Source organism: Mobula hypostoma, chromosome 11, assembly GCF_963921235.1.
Source record: "Mobula hypostoma chromosome 11, sMobHyp1.1, whole genome shotgun sequence".
Classification (NCBI taxonomy): Eukaryota; Metazoa; Chordata; class Chondrichthyes; order Myliobatiformes; family Myliobatidae; genus Mobula; species Mobula hypostoma.
The window spans coordinates 48188885-48205166 of NC_086107.1; the positions used below are offsets into that span (position 1 = coordinate 48188885).

Below are 16282 nucleotides of genomic sequence, written 5' to 3' on the forward strand. Positions count from 1 at the left end.
CCTACATTCTGAAAATTATTTCAGTTAAGATTCTTTCCAAATGTAGTTTCCATGACCAGAATTTCCTTTAAGTCCACAGTACAATAATAATTGAGGAAACATCTTCTTCAAATAGTCCATAATTAAATTTTACTCTATACAAATTGCAAATTCCTCCAATGGCTCGATAACCCCATATAAGGGAAACTAACTTCCTGTTTCTGGTCCCGAATTTGCCTTTTACCAGTGAGCCTGCCCAACGATATGAACAACTGTACGTAAATTTGGTTCCAATTCTGCACAACATTGGTCACACCAGATGATAAAGTGCATGAATAATTAAATCCAGTTTTACAGAAGTTCAATCATTTATATTTGGTGGGGGAGAGAGAGTTTTTTAATTCAAAGGAAGTCTTCCAAAAGGCGTTCCCAGAAAGTTTTTTAAAACAAGGGAACTTAGAAACTGCAGCTCGGGACCCTGAGAAGCTCCACCAATATAGAACACAACACCGGACAATCCCCATCCAACACACACTCACGCTCACTCCCGATCCAACTGCCAGGCATCAACGCTCGCCATCAACGCACAGGCGCAACCGTGCGAGGAACCCCCTACATCTGCCCAATCATTCTGCAGATGAATCAGAACTACACCTCCCGGAACACCACGCGCAAAGCCCAGCGCAAGCGCAACCGTGCGAGGAACCCCCTACATCTGCCCAATCATTCTGCAGATGAATCAGAACTACACCTCCCGGAACACCACGCGCAAGGCCCAGCGCAGGCGCAACCGTGGACGCGAGGAACACCCCCCCACATCTACCCCAGTCATTGCGCAGATGTACTAAGAACTACACCTCCCAGAACGCCATGCGCACGGTCCTGCGTAGTGCCGAGTAAAACCAGCGGGCGAGCTGGAGTTGCCAATGGTTAGTGTGGGGTTTAAAATGAGCATATTAGTATGGGATAAGCCACCGGAACATCTAATTATTTAGGGGTGTTTACAGTGGAGATGCTGGCAGTATTGGTTGCGTTGCAATGGGTGCAGAAATCCAGACAAGTCAAAGCATTGATATGTTCAGATTCATCCTCAGTTCTAGCAAGTTTAAGGTGTTTTCACACAAGCAGTCGGCAAGATGTACTGTATGAAGTCCTTCAGTTAGTTACAAGAATTGCAAATCAGGGAGGTCAGGTAAAATTTCTATGGGTTCCAGCACATGTAGGGGTGAAGGGGAATGAGAGGGTGGATGAGTTGGCAAAGAGGGCGTTAAAGAAAGAAAATGTGGAAATGCACATTAGTATCAGTAAAGCAGAGGGTAAGTGTGTAATCTGGGAAAAAGTCAACCAAATGTGGCAAGAAAGATGGGACAGGGAGGGGAAAGGGAGGCATTTATATCAAATGCAAAAAAGTGTTGCAGGTACTAGGGTAGGTAATGGAAACAGAAGAGAGGAAACTGTGGACTAGGTTAAGGCTGGGACACTGTGCATTAAACAAAATATTGAAAATGATAGGGAAACACCAGACAGGATTGTGTGAGGAACGTCAGGAAGAGGAGTCAGTAGAACATGTAGTTCTGTGTTGTAGGAAGTATGGGATACAGAGCGAGATGATGAGAATTAAACTAAGGGAGTTGGGGGTGCAGAAATTCACATTAAAAGGGTTGCTGGGCATGGGTGAGAGAGCACAGGTTAGGGTATTTTTAGCTTTCTTAAGGGGTACAGGGGTTTTTTATAGGATATGACGGATAAACAGGAATAGGGTACTAGGATGGTCAAAGATGGGAGGGTAAAGTGTAGGTTAGTGTGTGTGTATATATTTATATATATATATATGTGTGTGTATATGATACATACACGCGCGCGAGATTGGGTGAGGGGATTTAGAATATATGTCTAGTGCACATTCCAGAGCAGAGGGTGGCGGTAATGCACCATTAAGCTGGATGCCAACCGCCGTAAAACAAGACACAGACAGACAGACAGGGATAAGCCACCGTAAGGTTTAATGCGAACATAATAGCCTAGACAGGACATTATGAGGTTAATGGTTCATAGGGCAGGACAATAGGATATAGATCATTGTAAAGTTTAGAGGCACACCTGAGGTGGTCTTTGAGGATTTCTGCCAGTGGGTGTTGACTACTTCTCTGTCTTTAATATGTTAAGCAGATTATGTCATTTACGTGCCCGACATAGAACATGCGCAAAAATAAGGCTCTCTGGCCCAAGACTCTGTGCCAAATTAAACTAATCCCATCTACCTGCACATGGACTATTTTGCTCCATTGTCTTGTCTGATCATAGCCATGTCAAAATATCTCTTAACCAACTCTACTCCCCCGGGTGTATACCACACTGTATGAAAAAAACAAAAATTATCCTTACTGTTTATGTATTTATTTAGCGACACAGTGCGAAGTAGGCCCTCTGGCCTTTCAAGCCTTGTCGCCCCAGCAACCCTCCACAAACCTAATTAACCCTAACCTAATCACAGGATAGTTTACAATGACCTATCCAGTATGTCTTTGGACTTTTGGAGGAAACCAGAGGATCTGGGGAAAACTCACGCATTCACGAGGAGGACATACAGAGTCTGCGGACGGAGTGATATCGGAATTGAGCTCAGAACTCCGGAACGCTCCAAGCTGTAAAAGTGTTGCGTTAACTGCTATACTTCCATGGCGCTCCTATTTCTAACTGGTCCTTTTTAATGCATTGACAACCTTCCTCATTATTTCCAACTATTTTATGACACCTGACTCCCAAATCAGACACTGTTCAATGCTCAATAATCCAAAGAGAATACCTAGATGGACAGAGGTTTGAGGATGAGTATGGAAATTAAACCCAGTTAGATCTGTTGGGTAAGTCAAACTTTTGCATGCCCAGCACTACTAGTCTCCTACAACAGACACTCTATCCTGACTTCTATCATTGAAAGAGATTCAAAAATGTGCTCAAAAGCTCTTGGAAAAAAATGCAATATCCCCACTGTCTCCTGGGAATCTCTGGCCCATAATCTCTCTAAGTGGAGAAGGAACATTCAGGACGATATTGAGAACCTCAAGGCCATAAATCGAGGGTTTACAGCCTTGCGTAAGTAGCAGAAAGAACGGGCTACCTCAAAAGATACTCCTCAAGCCTCCTCTCATTTACCATCTCCCACAAAGGTGGAAAAGTGAGTCCTGCCAAAGGGGTTCGACCCGAAACAGTCGATGTTTTGGGCTGAACCCTGCTGAATTCCTCCCGCATTTTGTGTGTGTTGCTCAGATTTCCATCATCTGCAGATTTCCTCTCGTTTCTGAAGTTTCCACAATGATTTCATCAGTCATTCCAGATTCCACAAAACTGCCGGGGAAATCATTTATCCTTGACCCTGAGGGACTGTTTAAGAAGTGTGTGGTAAGGTTGAGTGTAAATGACCATCTGCCTTGGGGACCAGACCTTGCTCTGTCACTGAAGGCCAGCATGTGAAAACAATGCACGATTGAGAAGGCAAATAAAATGTTAGCCTTGATATTGAGAGGAATAATTAGAAAAGTAAAGAATCTATATGCAATCATAAGGGACCTGGTGTGGCCATAACTGGAGCATTGCGTACAGTTTTGATCTCAACTGAAAAAGGACATGCTCTTACGGAGGGAGTGCAGTGAGGATTCATTAATTAAAGAGAGTATGATTTTGATGTATTTTGCTTACTTGTAGCCGTTGACAATTTGGTGAAATAACCTTCAAGACTGTAGAGCCGCATATCATATAGCAGAGAATAGAAGTGAATGAAAGCAACGTTTCAAAGGCTATATTTACAAAGGGTGTCCATACTTCTCCCAAGTCAGTTGCAGAATCTGCTGATCTTGCAAACAAAATGACAGTGAAAGACAATAGACAGGCATGATGAGCAATATGGAAAGAACATGATTGTAATTACATAGTACTTTGGTCGCCCATACCTGGAACATTGCACACACTTTTTGTTTGTGTATCTGTATTACACAGGGTGTCATTTACAATGGTTGGGTACAGTGTGGGCTCTTTGAAGGGTAAATCATGTGGCCCACTGCTCTCTGGATTGTTGAAAGACTTTGTAACATGTCTGAAGCTGTCTGCCTTTGTGGAAGAAAGCTACTGTAAATGTCTTTTCATTTAATAGAGTCAAGTTTGAGAGGCAGAAGATAAAATTGGATGTATCTGTATTACAGTGGAGTAATAGAGTCAAGATGTGGTTAACTTGAATGTACTTGCCTTAAAAATGATGCAGTAAACATTTGCTGGATTTATTGCTGGGATGGAGTGGGTTGTCCTGTGAAAAGATGTGGGATAGAATAAATATTCTCTCACCAGAATTTGAAGAATGAGATGTAATTTCCATAACGCTTGTAAGATACAGAGAGGGAATGACATGGCTATGGAATTGGGAGCACAGTATCATTAGAAGGCATTGACCACTTAGAGCCAAAGTGAGAAGAACGTTTTCTCTCTAAAGGATGTAAACCTGTATACTTCCCTACTGCCATGAGAGGTGGAAGTGCAGTTACTGAGTGTATTGAAAACTGAGATCAGTAGACCTTTAGATGAAATTAATCATGGGATATGAGGAATAGCAATTAACTTTTGATATCAAGAGTCAATTACAAAGACATTTAACTATTTAGTAAAGCTAGTTTTCATTGTTTTGAAGTGGGTTTTTGTATAGTGTAAAAATCTTATTTTTAACATTTTTTTCTTTACAAATCACAAGTGTAATTGAATGCTTGTAAATCTAAAAGAATTTCTTAAGTATTTAGTAACACTGCTAGCAATAACAGCTTAGGTAGGCAATGATCTAGGAAACAGGCTTCACTAAATGTCAAAGCCTTTCTGTGAGTACAGCCATCTGCATGTGCTGTCACAGTCTCTGTACTGCATTTTGTTGTGTCAAGATGTTGTGAGGTGAGCTCTCAGTAGAAGAAATGAGCAAAGATCATGGACAAGTTTGTGAATACTTCTATAAGTAATAAACAAAAAGGTTCAAGGAACACTGTCTTATTATGAACTTCTTTGGTTGCTGGTGGTGGTATGAGAGATTAAGTATTGTTCAAGAAGAGATCAGGAAATTTTGTGGATTGGTGGCCCTAGTCTTTATCACAATGGGCCAAAATGGTTTGCAAGATCATCCAGATCCACAAATCTTCTTTGTATTTGCAGCAGCTTAATTTTCAGGACAAAATTGAAGCATAATAAGTCAAATCACAAAAGATCCATAAGAACGCTTAGCATTAAACCTTTAAACCATTTCTACTTCAAATGACTGCCTTCCTTCTGTAGATATGCTCAGCATTATTCTGTACTGAGGAAATACTAAGAAGATGACTACATCTGCAGGAAGTGCATCCAACTGCAGCTCTTGACTAACAAGGTCAATGTCAGTGTTTCTGAATCATTCAGATCTCTTCTGGGGAAAGTATGACCTATACAAAAAGGACGGGTTACACCCGAACCTGAGGGGGACCAACACCTTTCTGGGCAGGTTTGTTAGAGATGTTGAGGAGAGTTTAGACTAATTTGGCAGAGAGATGGGTACTGAAAATGGGGTAGTTGGTATACATCTAGGTGCAGCATGTAATGAGCTGTGAGCAGATGATAGGACATAATTGTAGTCAGTGGAATGAGCTGAAGTGTAACATGAAGGTAAAATCGAAAAGGGTGATGAATACAAGACTGATGGTGTTATATTTGAAAGAACACAGTATAAGGAATAAGATAGATGATCTTGTGGTGCAGTTAGAGATTGGCAAGTATGACATTGTGGCCATCACTGAGTTTTGGCTGAAAGAAGATCACAGCTGGGAGCATAACAACCAAGAATACAAATCGTATCGAAAGGACAGGCAGGTAGGCAGAGGGGGTGGGGTTGCTGTGCTGGTAATATATGAAATCAAATCCTTAGGAAGAGGTAATATAGGATCAGAAGATGTAGAATCCTTTGGGGTAGAGTTAAGAGACTGCAAGAGTAGAAAGACCCTGATGGGAGTTATATACAGGCCTCCAAACAGTAGCCAGGATGTGGGATATAAATTACAATGGGAAATAGGAAAGGCACGTAATAAAGGCAATGTTACAATAGTTAACAACAGGAATTCTGCAGATGCTGGAAATTCAAGCAACACACATCAAAGTTGCTGGTGAATGCCGCAGGCCAGGCAGCATCTCTAGGAAGGGGAAGGGTCCTGACGATGGGTCTCGGCCTGAAACGTCGACTGTACCTCTTCCTAGAGATGCTGCCTGGCCTGCTGCGTTCACCAGCAACTTTGATGTGTGTTACAATAGTTATATGGATTTCAATATGCAGTTAGGTTGGGAATATCAAGTTAGTGCTGAATCCCAAGGGAGGAATCTTGTAGAGTGCCTCCAAGATGGCTTTTCAGAGCAGCTTGTGGTTGAGCCCACTAGGTGGAAAACAAAGCTGAACTGGCTGTTGTGTAATAACCAGATTAGATTAGGAAAGTTATGGTGAAGGAATCCTTAAGAGGCAGTGGTTATAATATGTTCGAATATTGATTTAAATTGATGTTGTTGCTAACATCCTTCATAAACGTGAGGAGTAAAAATCTTTACACTATGTCTCTGTTTAAGTGTGCAATGTGCAATTTATAGTAATTTATAATAAATAGTATGTACAACAGGACTGTCAATATAACATAGAAATTCAGTTTTATCAGCATGAATTAATCAGTGTGATGGCTTGGTGGAAGAAGCTGTCCTGGAGCCTGTTGGTCCTGGCTTTTATGCTGCGATACCATTTCCCCAATGATAGCAGCTGGAACAGTTTGTGGTCAGGGTGACTTGGGTCACCAATGATACTTCAGGCCCTTTTTACACACCTGTCTTTATAAAAGTCCTGAATAGTGGTAAGTTCACATCTACAGATGCGCTGGGCTGTCCGCATCACTCTCTGCAGAGTCCTGCGATTAGGGGAGGTACAGTTCCCGTACCAGGCAGTGATGCAGCCAGTCGGGATGCTCTCAATTGTGCCCCTGTAGAAAGTTCTTAGGATTTGGGGGCCCATACCAAACTTCTTCAACTGTCTGAGGTGAAAGAGGCACTGTTGTGCTTTTTTCACCACACAGCCAGAATGTACAGACCACGTAAGATGCTCAGTGATGTATATGCCCCGAGGTTTGAGCGGGAGAAGATAAAATTGGATGTATCTGTATTACAGTGGAGTAAAAGGAATTACAGAGGTATGAGAGAGGAGATTTAGTTTGCCATAGTTCATTGGAAGGGGACACTCACAGGGATGACAGCAGAATAGTTGGCTGGAGTTGGCAGACTCTAGTTGGCAGAAAGGCTGGAATTTCTGGGACAATTTGGAAAGCACAGGATAGATACATCCCAAAGATGAAGAAGAATTTTAAAGGGAGGATAAGGCAATCATGGTTAAAAAGCAAAGTCAAAGATACTGTAAAAGCAAAAGAGAGAGTATATAATAAAGCAATAATTGGGTGGTTCAAGGATTGCTAAGTTTTTAAAAACTAACTGAAGGCAACTAAAAAACCCATTAGGAAAGAAATGATGAAATATGAAAGAGGATACCAAATGTCTTTTCAGATATGTAGAGAGTAAAAGAGAGGTTAGAGTAGAAATTGGACCACTGGCAAATGACACTGGTGAGGTAGTAATGCGGACAAAGAAATAGCAAACGAACTTAATAGGTATTTTGCATCAGTCTTCACTGTGGAAGACATTAGCAATATGCCAAGAATTCAAAAGTATTGGCAGGCAGAAGTGAATGTAGTTGCTCTTACTAGGGAGACAGTGCTTTGGAAGCTAAATGGTCTGACGGTAGATAAGTTACCTGGGCCCAGTAAAATACACACCAGGTTCTGAAAGAGGGAGCTGAGGAGATTATGGAAGTATTAGTAATGATCTTTCAAGAATCATAGGACTGCAAAGTTACTTCATTCTTTAAGAAGGTAGGGAGGCAGAAGAATGTAAATTATAGGCCAGCTAGCCTGACTTCAATAGTTGGGAAGATGTTGGAGTCCATGATTAAGGGTGAGGTTTCAGGTACTTGGAAGCACTGATAAAGTAGGTCAAAATTTCCTTCAGGGGAAATCTAGCCTGACAAACCTGTTGAAATTTTTTGAGAAAATAGCAAGCAGAAGAGACAAAGGAGAGTCTGTGGCTATTGTTTACTTAGATTTTCAGAAGGCTTTTGTCAAGGTGCTGCACATGAGGCTACTTAACAAGATAAGAGCCCATGGTATTACAGGAAAGATACTAGCATAGATGGAAGATTGGCTGATGGGCAAGAGGCAAAGAGTAGGAACAAAGCAGGCCAATTCTGATTGGCTACCAGTGACTAGTGGTGTTGTGCAGGGGCCAGTATTGGAACTACTTCTTTTCACATTACATGTCAGTGATTTGGATAATGGAATTAATGGCTTTGTGGCCAGCTTTGCAGATGAAACGAAGTTAGTGAAGGAGCAGGTAGTGTTGAGGAAGCAGAGAGTCTGTAGAAGGATTTGGACCGATTGGGACAACGGGTAAGGAAGTGGCAAATGGTATCTAGTGCAGGGAAGTGTACCGTCATGCACTTTGATAGGAGGAATGAAGGCAGAGACTGTTTTTTAAATGGGCAGAAAATTCAAAAATCAGAGGTGCAAAGGGACTTGGGAGTCCTTGTGCTGGATTCCCTGAAGGAATTAACTTGCAGGTTGACCTTAGGGGGTGAGGTGGCAAATGCAATGTTATCATCATTTTGAGAGGACTAGAATATAGGGTCGAGGATGTGTTGCTGAGGCTTTTTAAGGTATTGATCCAGTCATATCTACTTTCCTTGCAATGCATTGCATATAAAGCTAGACAGGGAGTTAAATATCTTCTCAAAAATGATCTGGAAGCTTTCTTCAGGGCTTTTAATGAAATAACTTTGTGAAACTGCAGAAAGTTGAGCAAAACGCATATTAGATTTGAAACAGAATCACCACATGCCTGAATATAATCGTATTGATTATTCTCCCCATCAGTGTTAAACAAGGTAATGCACATGTGCAGTATTCTATAGCTATGCCATGGACTGGTGTCAACTCGTGTGACTACAATAGCTTGATAGCGATGAGCGATAAACACAATACTTCCTTCAAAGTTCATCTACTAAATGTTTACCAATGTTAAGAAAGCTTAAGACTCACAGATATTGCTGCTTCAAGGGCAAATAAAGAGTGGTGAGAGATGGATGTCTTTCTACCATGCTTGCTCCAAGTTGAAATCCAGATTAACTCCAATGAACAGTAAGTGATGTTTGTACAAAATAAACTACATACGAAATGAACAGTGCCTCTGGAAGCAAAGCACTCCCTGCCTGACATCCATGATGTCAAATTTAACTACTGAAACTTAAAGTGAAATGATTATTTCATTAAATCTTTGGCAAAAGAAGGACAGTCTCACTGCACAGTCTTCAACCATTTCTGCTACGAAAATTTTCCCCTTGATACTATACTTGCTTATGGTAATGTCTGGTTACTGGTCTGGGGACACAGTGTTCACCCAGAATGACAGTTGGGTGAGGTACCTCTGAAGTGAGTTGTGCCCTCTTAATATATCCTCCAACTCGCTGTACCCTTCAGAATCAAGAAAGGGACAGAATTCACTAAGATAACTTTGGATTGGAAGAGTTTCCTGCTTTGTGATGCACTACACTTCCTCTGCATACATCTGTCTTTAAAGACCAAGAAGGATTCTAACCTTTGCCAGATTTGTCCCAGTTTGTGTTAAATTTTTATTTTAATTTAGCCCTGTTAATGATGGATAAATACCTATAGTGCGATCTCTATGAATCTGAAGGCAGTAAAGCCTTGAATTCTAATCCTGCTAATAAACAGAAACTATGTAAACTGTGTCAATGCAATGTCACATACATTGAAGAGCATTTGATGGCTCTGTGCCTGTGCTGCTGGAGTTTAAAAGAATGAGGGGAAATCGCATTGAAACCTATTGAATATTGAAAACCCTAGAGTGGATGGTGGAGAGGTTGTTTCTGATAGTGGGTAAGTCTAGGACCAGAGACCACAGCTCAGAGAAGAGGGACGCCCATTTCAAATAGAGTTGAGGAATTTATTTAGCCAGAAGGTGGTGAATCTATAGAATTCATTGGCGTGGACAGCTGTGGAGGCCAAGTCATTGAGTATATTTCAATCGGAGGTTGACAGGTTCTTGATTACTTGGGGCGTCAAAGAATATGGGGAGAAGGCAGGAGAATGGCATTGAGGGGGATAATAAATGAGGAATGGCTGAGCATCCTCGATGGGCCAACTGGCCTAATTCGGCTCCAATGTCTTATGTTTTTAAGATGGCACAAAAATCACACTAATCTTACATTAGTATTTCCTTTAATTTCCCTGTGCTCTCAACTTATGATGTTTTTGAAAGATGTATTCACTGCCATTTTCAGATTCTAAAAGAACCTAGGCTGGAATTAGTCTCCATATCATTTTTCCACTCTGTTAAGCTTCACCGAGAGCAGGATAGAAATTGGGACAGACAACAGAATGACATTTCCTGTCACCATACTGATCTCAGATAATAAGGCATCCCAGTGAGATTTGTCATATTCTGAAAGTATATTCTGAAGTGATTTCAAATCATTGTAAGCTCTAATGCAGTGTGCACTGTTCCAGGTTTGAACGTATCATGGTTTGATAAATATTCTGGCTGTGGTTTGATTGCCATCAAGTGGTGATTCATTGGAACTACATGAGAAGTGAGAAGAATAACAAGACAATGGCAAGAAGAGTTTATAATGGAGAAATTTCAAGTGTGTGTTAACTTGCCACATGCTGAAATAAACATAATAATTGATAACATAACTGGCCACAGATGTAGGCATATTGAAGCTATCGTTTTCTTCAGTCCTTAGAAATGATGGACCATTTATCAGTAAAATCAAGACAAAACGTTTGATTCAGAAATGAACTAACAGTGATTGTTTCAGACAAGAAAATATGGAAATTATCTGTTGGAGAATAGCAACTGAGGTTTTGCTACCTATTCTCTTATTTGGTATGCAACGTGAAAATGTCAAAATTTGTTGAAATGAAGTGTTAAAGCCATTGTCCAAAGTTCAAATTCTGAATAGGGTGGACAATTCAAACAAAGCTTGCAGCTGAGATACAGGAGGTTCTGCAGATACTGGGAATAAGTATTATGAAAGGTCTTGGTCTGAAACATCTGTTTTTTTCCTCTCCATAGATCCTGTGTGACCTGCTGAATTAAGTTATTTGTGAGTGCCAACAATGGACTGGGCAGATGACACCTTCAGTACCCGAGCAGATTGGAGCACAGCCACAATCCACCCAGTCAAGATCAGATGGCTCAGCCGGTCCTGGATAGACTTACTCTTCATATCAGAGCCTGTCATGGTCAGATCCATTGATGTTACACCGTTGTTGTTCTCTGAGCACTGCCTCCTTCATGCCTCCGGTCATCAATGGGAAGTTCAGAGGCAGTCAGGGAGGCATGGAAGTTGAGTGTTAAGCTGCTGACCCCAGATAACATGAGGAACTAAAGAGAGATTACACACATTGGAGAATCCCTGGTTCCCCTGTGCACTGGTGGGAAGTGACAATGTGAACATCAAGAGGCTCTTCATCCTCAAAAGTATTCAGAAAGGAATACAAAGTCAGAAGGAATTACTCCAACTCCAAACATACTTGCAGCAACTTCTCCTGAAGTTAAAAGGGATGGACGCGAGGGATGAGCAAGCCAGTTCTTTGCCCTAGAACGCTCCAAGATCATCGTCTATTCCGGAGTCCACTCAGTGGAACAGGAAGAAACATGCTTCCACTTCTTCTTCCAAAAGGTTCACAGGAGGGATTCTGTCATCCACAGTGTAAAGAAAGGATGGCTTAGTAACACCCTGGCACATCAAGGATCTGGAAGTCTTTCAATGCTGGTCAATACAATAAAAAGGCCACAGGTAGCACAGCCTCCAAAGCATCTTATCCCTCCATCACAGAGGTCTTAAGCGACAGCAAACAGGTGAGTCTGGACCAAGACCAACCTTGGAGGAGTTAACAGGGTCCATCAATTCCGTTGATTTGAATAAAACTCCTGGAAGCGAAGTCTTACCGACTTGAGTTGTGCTCACCTCTGTAGGACTGGATGGGCCTGGACCTATTGGAAGTGTATGACACCATGCTTCTGGCTGGCAGCAAATTACAATGGGTGGAGAAGGGCATCATTACAAGCAGAAGAGGGAGAGTGAAAATGTCAGGAATTGGAGACCCTTCTCGTTGTTGAATATAGGTTATGAAATCCTGTCCAAGGCCATCACCAACAGATCAAGTCTGCTCGGAATCAGATAAACCACCTGGACCAGACCTGTTGTGTACCACACAGGAAGATCTCTGGAAGCTTTGTGCTGCTCAGGATACCATTGCCCATGTGAAAGATAAAGGGGTGGACATCTGCCTGGTCAGCTTGGACCTAGAGAAGGCCTATGATAGAATATCACACAGGTACATGACAGACACATTCTCCAAAATATGTTTTTGGGAGACGGAGGCGGAATTAAGATGGCACTAAACGGCAACTTCTTTACTTGCATCTTCGGAAACAGCTCAAATTCCATCTTTAATATCTTTGTTTTTCCCTTTCAGGGTCTTTTGAGGACCCTGACCTGGTGTTACACGCTGACTTTGGTTCTTTGTGGGAATGGGACCCATTCTCAGGGTTTCAGGACTGGCCATTGTTCGACATGCCAAGGGATCGGCCTGAGAGGCGGCCTAGTGTTTGGAAGCCTAAGATCACGGGGCTCTGGAGACAGGTGGATCGAGGGTCGGTGTCACGGCAGGAGACTCGTGTGTCGTCGAGGAGGACGGAAAGTCTTTCGCTGTGGGCCCAAAGACCCAAGATTTTTGCGATATTCGGGCACAGAGCTTGTAAAAAGTGACAAAATGACTTTTTAACATCGTAAACCAGCAGGTTGTTGTTATGTCTCCCGCCACTGTGAAAATGGGGGAACTCCTCCCTCTCCCTTATTAGGGAGAGAACTTGTGGGTTTGCCGAATGCCGGATGAATTACAATAGTCTTTGGGGTAACTGTAAGGTCTACGTCTTTGCTATCGCTTAGCTCATGCTTGTGTTCGGTAGCGGGTGTGCTTTTTGTTTTGCCAGAGGTGGGAGGGGGGATTGTTGCTCGCTGCCGCTTACACGCGGGAGGGGGAGCTGGTGGGGGGGGGACTTTGGGGTTCTCATGTTTAACTGTCGTTCATTCTTTGGGGCACTTCTCTGTTTTCGTGGATGTTTTGGGAAGAAAAAGCATTTCATGATGTATATTGTATATATTTCTCTACATTAAGTTGAACCTTTGAATCTGAATTGGATCTAACTGCTGTACAAAGACACCCTCAGAGCAGTCCAATTCAATGGGTGAAAGACAGATAGCTTCGCCATCAAGTCTGGAGTCAGGCAAGGTTGTCCAGACTCTCCTGTCTTGCTCATGTGCTGTATAGAGCCCTTTGCCAAATCCTTCAGGAAAGCGGAAGCATAAAAAGGGTGACATTGCCAGGCTGTGGAGCTCTCCAGGTGATAACTTCCCTGTACAGATTGCAGATTGATTAGCAGTTATGATCGTTTTGAGTTGGCATCGGTGACCAGAGTTAACTGCAGGAAGTGTGAGGTCATGCTCTTTATCAACTGGCCCAATGGATCTAAGGTCCCCTTCACCATTAGGTGTGACTACCTGAAGGTCCTGGAGATCTGTTTCGGGGGAGGGGAGGGCAGAGGTGTGTAACAAGAATTGTCTATAGCAGATTGGGAATGTTAAAAAGGAACTGGGACTGTGAGAACGGCACTCCACCTCAATACCTTGGAAGAACTTGGTCATCAGGTATGAAGTACTCTTGGGCCTGCTGCTGTATTTGGTGCAGTTATGGCCCTTCCATACTCCTCTGACTTGAAAATCACCCAGGCTGCCTTTTGTTTCCTCTGGGGATTCAAGAGGGAACAAATCTGAAAGGCTGCAATGCATGGGTCCCTGGACAATGGAGGCAAAAGTGTACCGAATCTTGCCCTCATCCTGATGACCACCTTTGTGTGTGTATCAGCTGAGAATGACACCAAAATATGTAGGTCTCCAATGTCATTACGTGCTGAGTATTTTTTTTTTGAAATACAGCATGGTAACAGTCTCTAGCCCAATCAGCCTGCACCTCCCAATTACACCCATGTGACCAATTAAGTTAATAACCCAAACATCATTGGAATGCAGGAGGAAACCAGGGCACCCAGAGGAAACTCATGTAGTCATGGGGAAGACATGCCAACTCCTTACCGACAGTGATGGAATTGAACCCAGGTCGCTGTGGCTGTAATAGCGTTAAGCTAACCACTGTGCTACTGTGCCAACCCCAATAGGTTCTATCTGTCAGGGTTGGAAAGGAAGGATCAGGCCTGTTGCCATGCAATGTTCCAATCAACTGGATGTTGCTGTATTACCCATCCTTCATGGAAAAGTTCTTCCAGATCAGCAGCTTTGACCACAAATCCATCAGGTAGTGGTCAGTTTAGAATAGCCTGCAGATACTACAGGATGAAAACTCAATGGATACTGTGGAGTGTCTCCCTTAGTAAACAATCCAAATCACCTTGCAGAATGCCTCATTGCCAGAACTCACCTACAAGCACCACTACCTTACTTGCCCTTGGTGGTTAGAAGAGCTCTTCCTGTCAGTTCCTTCCTGTATAGTTGGAAAATATAGCTATATAGCTGTCCCCAGGAAGACTACATTGAGTATGAAAAAGTTGCCCACCTTTTTACAGGTTGTGAGTTTGTGAAGAGCACATGAAAGTCACAAGGATCCTTGTCAAAGTTCATCCCATGCAGATGCCTAACAGAGGACTCTGATCTATGGGAGCTTCCCTGGGGCATACACATACACAGACTCAGACATCAAGTGCTGCTGGAAGATCGTCAGCTGAGTGAAAGGTACTTTTTGGTCTGCTTGAAACTTGTTGGGCTCCCACTGTAGCAAGATGCCCATAGAGGAATGCTGCAGGAGTATATGCTGAGGGATGCCCTGAAGCGTGGTGCAGCCAATGCAAAGGCTCTGTGGGAAGGTCCACAGTCTAGTGTTCTTTAACTACTGGACACAGACAGGCTGGGAAGGCTTGGGGTAGTAAGTCCTTTAAATATTGCATTAGTGATTCACCCAGTGCTTGGTGGTGGGAGTGGGGGTGGGGGGGTGACATATGAATGACAGTAGTGTAATGGTTTTAAAAAATAAGCTAACATTATTGAATGCATTGTTCACAAATGTAAAGGATTTGCAGTGTTTATTCTTTATGCATATGTACAAAATATTTATTTATTTATGGATAAAGTTGATTTTGAAATAACAAAATGGCCCTATACATGACGTACTGATTGAAAATAGCAGAGTTTATGTACACTTTGTGATTGCGTCAGACTCCACATCGCTGATCTCCTTATGTTTATTGCGGAGGAAAGATTGAATATTAAGGCTTTCTTAGTTTTCAGGAATGTGATCCACACTGCAAAATACGTCAACTCATTGAATTATTGGAAATGGATTAAGTCATTTTAAACTAAAAACAGAGCTCATTTCTTTCAAATAATTTATCACCTTTAGATGGAACAGATTGTCAAGTGAGAAATTCCACATTGTGAGACACCAAATGGTCAATTAATGTTATTACACAGACTTTGCATGTAAACCACCAAGGGAAGCATGGTCTAGATTTATTTAAACTTTATTTGTATCTGTTCAAATTGTAGAAATTCCTCGTCCAAGGACAAAAGCCGGTTGAGTGTTTCGTGTGTCTAGCTGTGTGGGGGCAGGGATAGGAATGCCAAAGGGTGTTCCTCTGTGGTGCAGGTGCATTTTTTTTGTCACACAGGTGTGGCCAGCTTTCAGTTTTGAATTTCTCCATATCACAGGAAGAAAAGCTAGTCCGGCGTCTTTCACAGCCTGTGATTTTCATAAAAGGGCAGGTGATCTAAAACACCAGAAACAATGAAGGAACACGAAGCAGCAAGGTAGAAGGCCAAGGATCATATCTGGATTTTACAACTGAGTTCCTGTTATTGTTCCTGAAGTTAAAACGTGAGTTGCTTCAAACTTTGTTTATTACTTCACTTAGGCACTAAGTAACAAAGCAGCTGAAATGCTTTCGGTGGTAGTTAAGAGCAATGTCTCATAGTAACCTTGCAGTTAACATTGTTAGGTATGGTATTTTCTTGCTTTTAATTTTGATTTGACACTTTTGTCTTTCACTGTTTTCTATAGTCAAAGACTGT

The 16282-nt window shown here is 42.2% G+C and overlaps 2 protein-coding genes across 3 annotated transcripts in view; one reads left to right on the forward strand and one right to left on the reverse strand.

The window, feature by feature from the left end:
• Positions 1-627, reverse strand: part of LOC134353717 (cytosolic 5'-nucleotidase 1A-like) — a 74991-nt gene extending 74364 nt beyond the window's left edge. The window contains exon 1 of one of the 2 annotated variants that reach the window (XM_063062005.1): positions 519-627. The gene's annotated coding sequence lies outside the window, so the exon portion shown is untranslated. The remainder of the gene's footprint in view (positions 1-518) is intronic. The other variant, XM_063062006.1, reaches the window with a different exon arrangement.
• Positions 628-15817: 15190 nt separating this feature from the next.
• The window catches only part of syt8 (synaptotagmin VIII), a 95280-nt gene continuing 94815 nt past the window's right edge, over positions 15818-16282 (forward strand). Inside the window, exon 1 of the mRNA XM_063062007.1 lies at positions 15818-16088. The gene's annotated coding sequence lies outside the window, so the exon portion shown is untranslated. The remainder of the gene's footprint in view (positions 16089-16282) is intronic.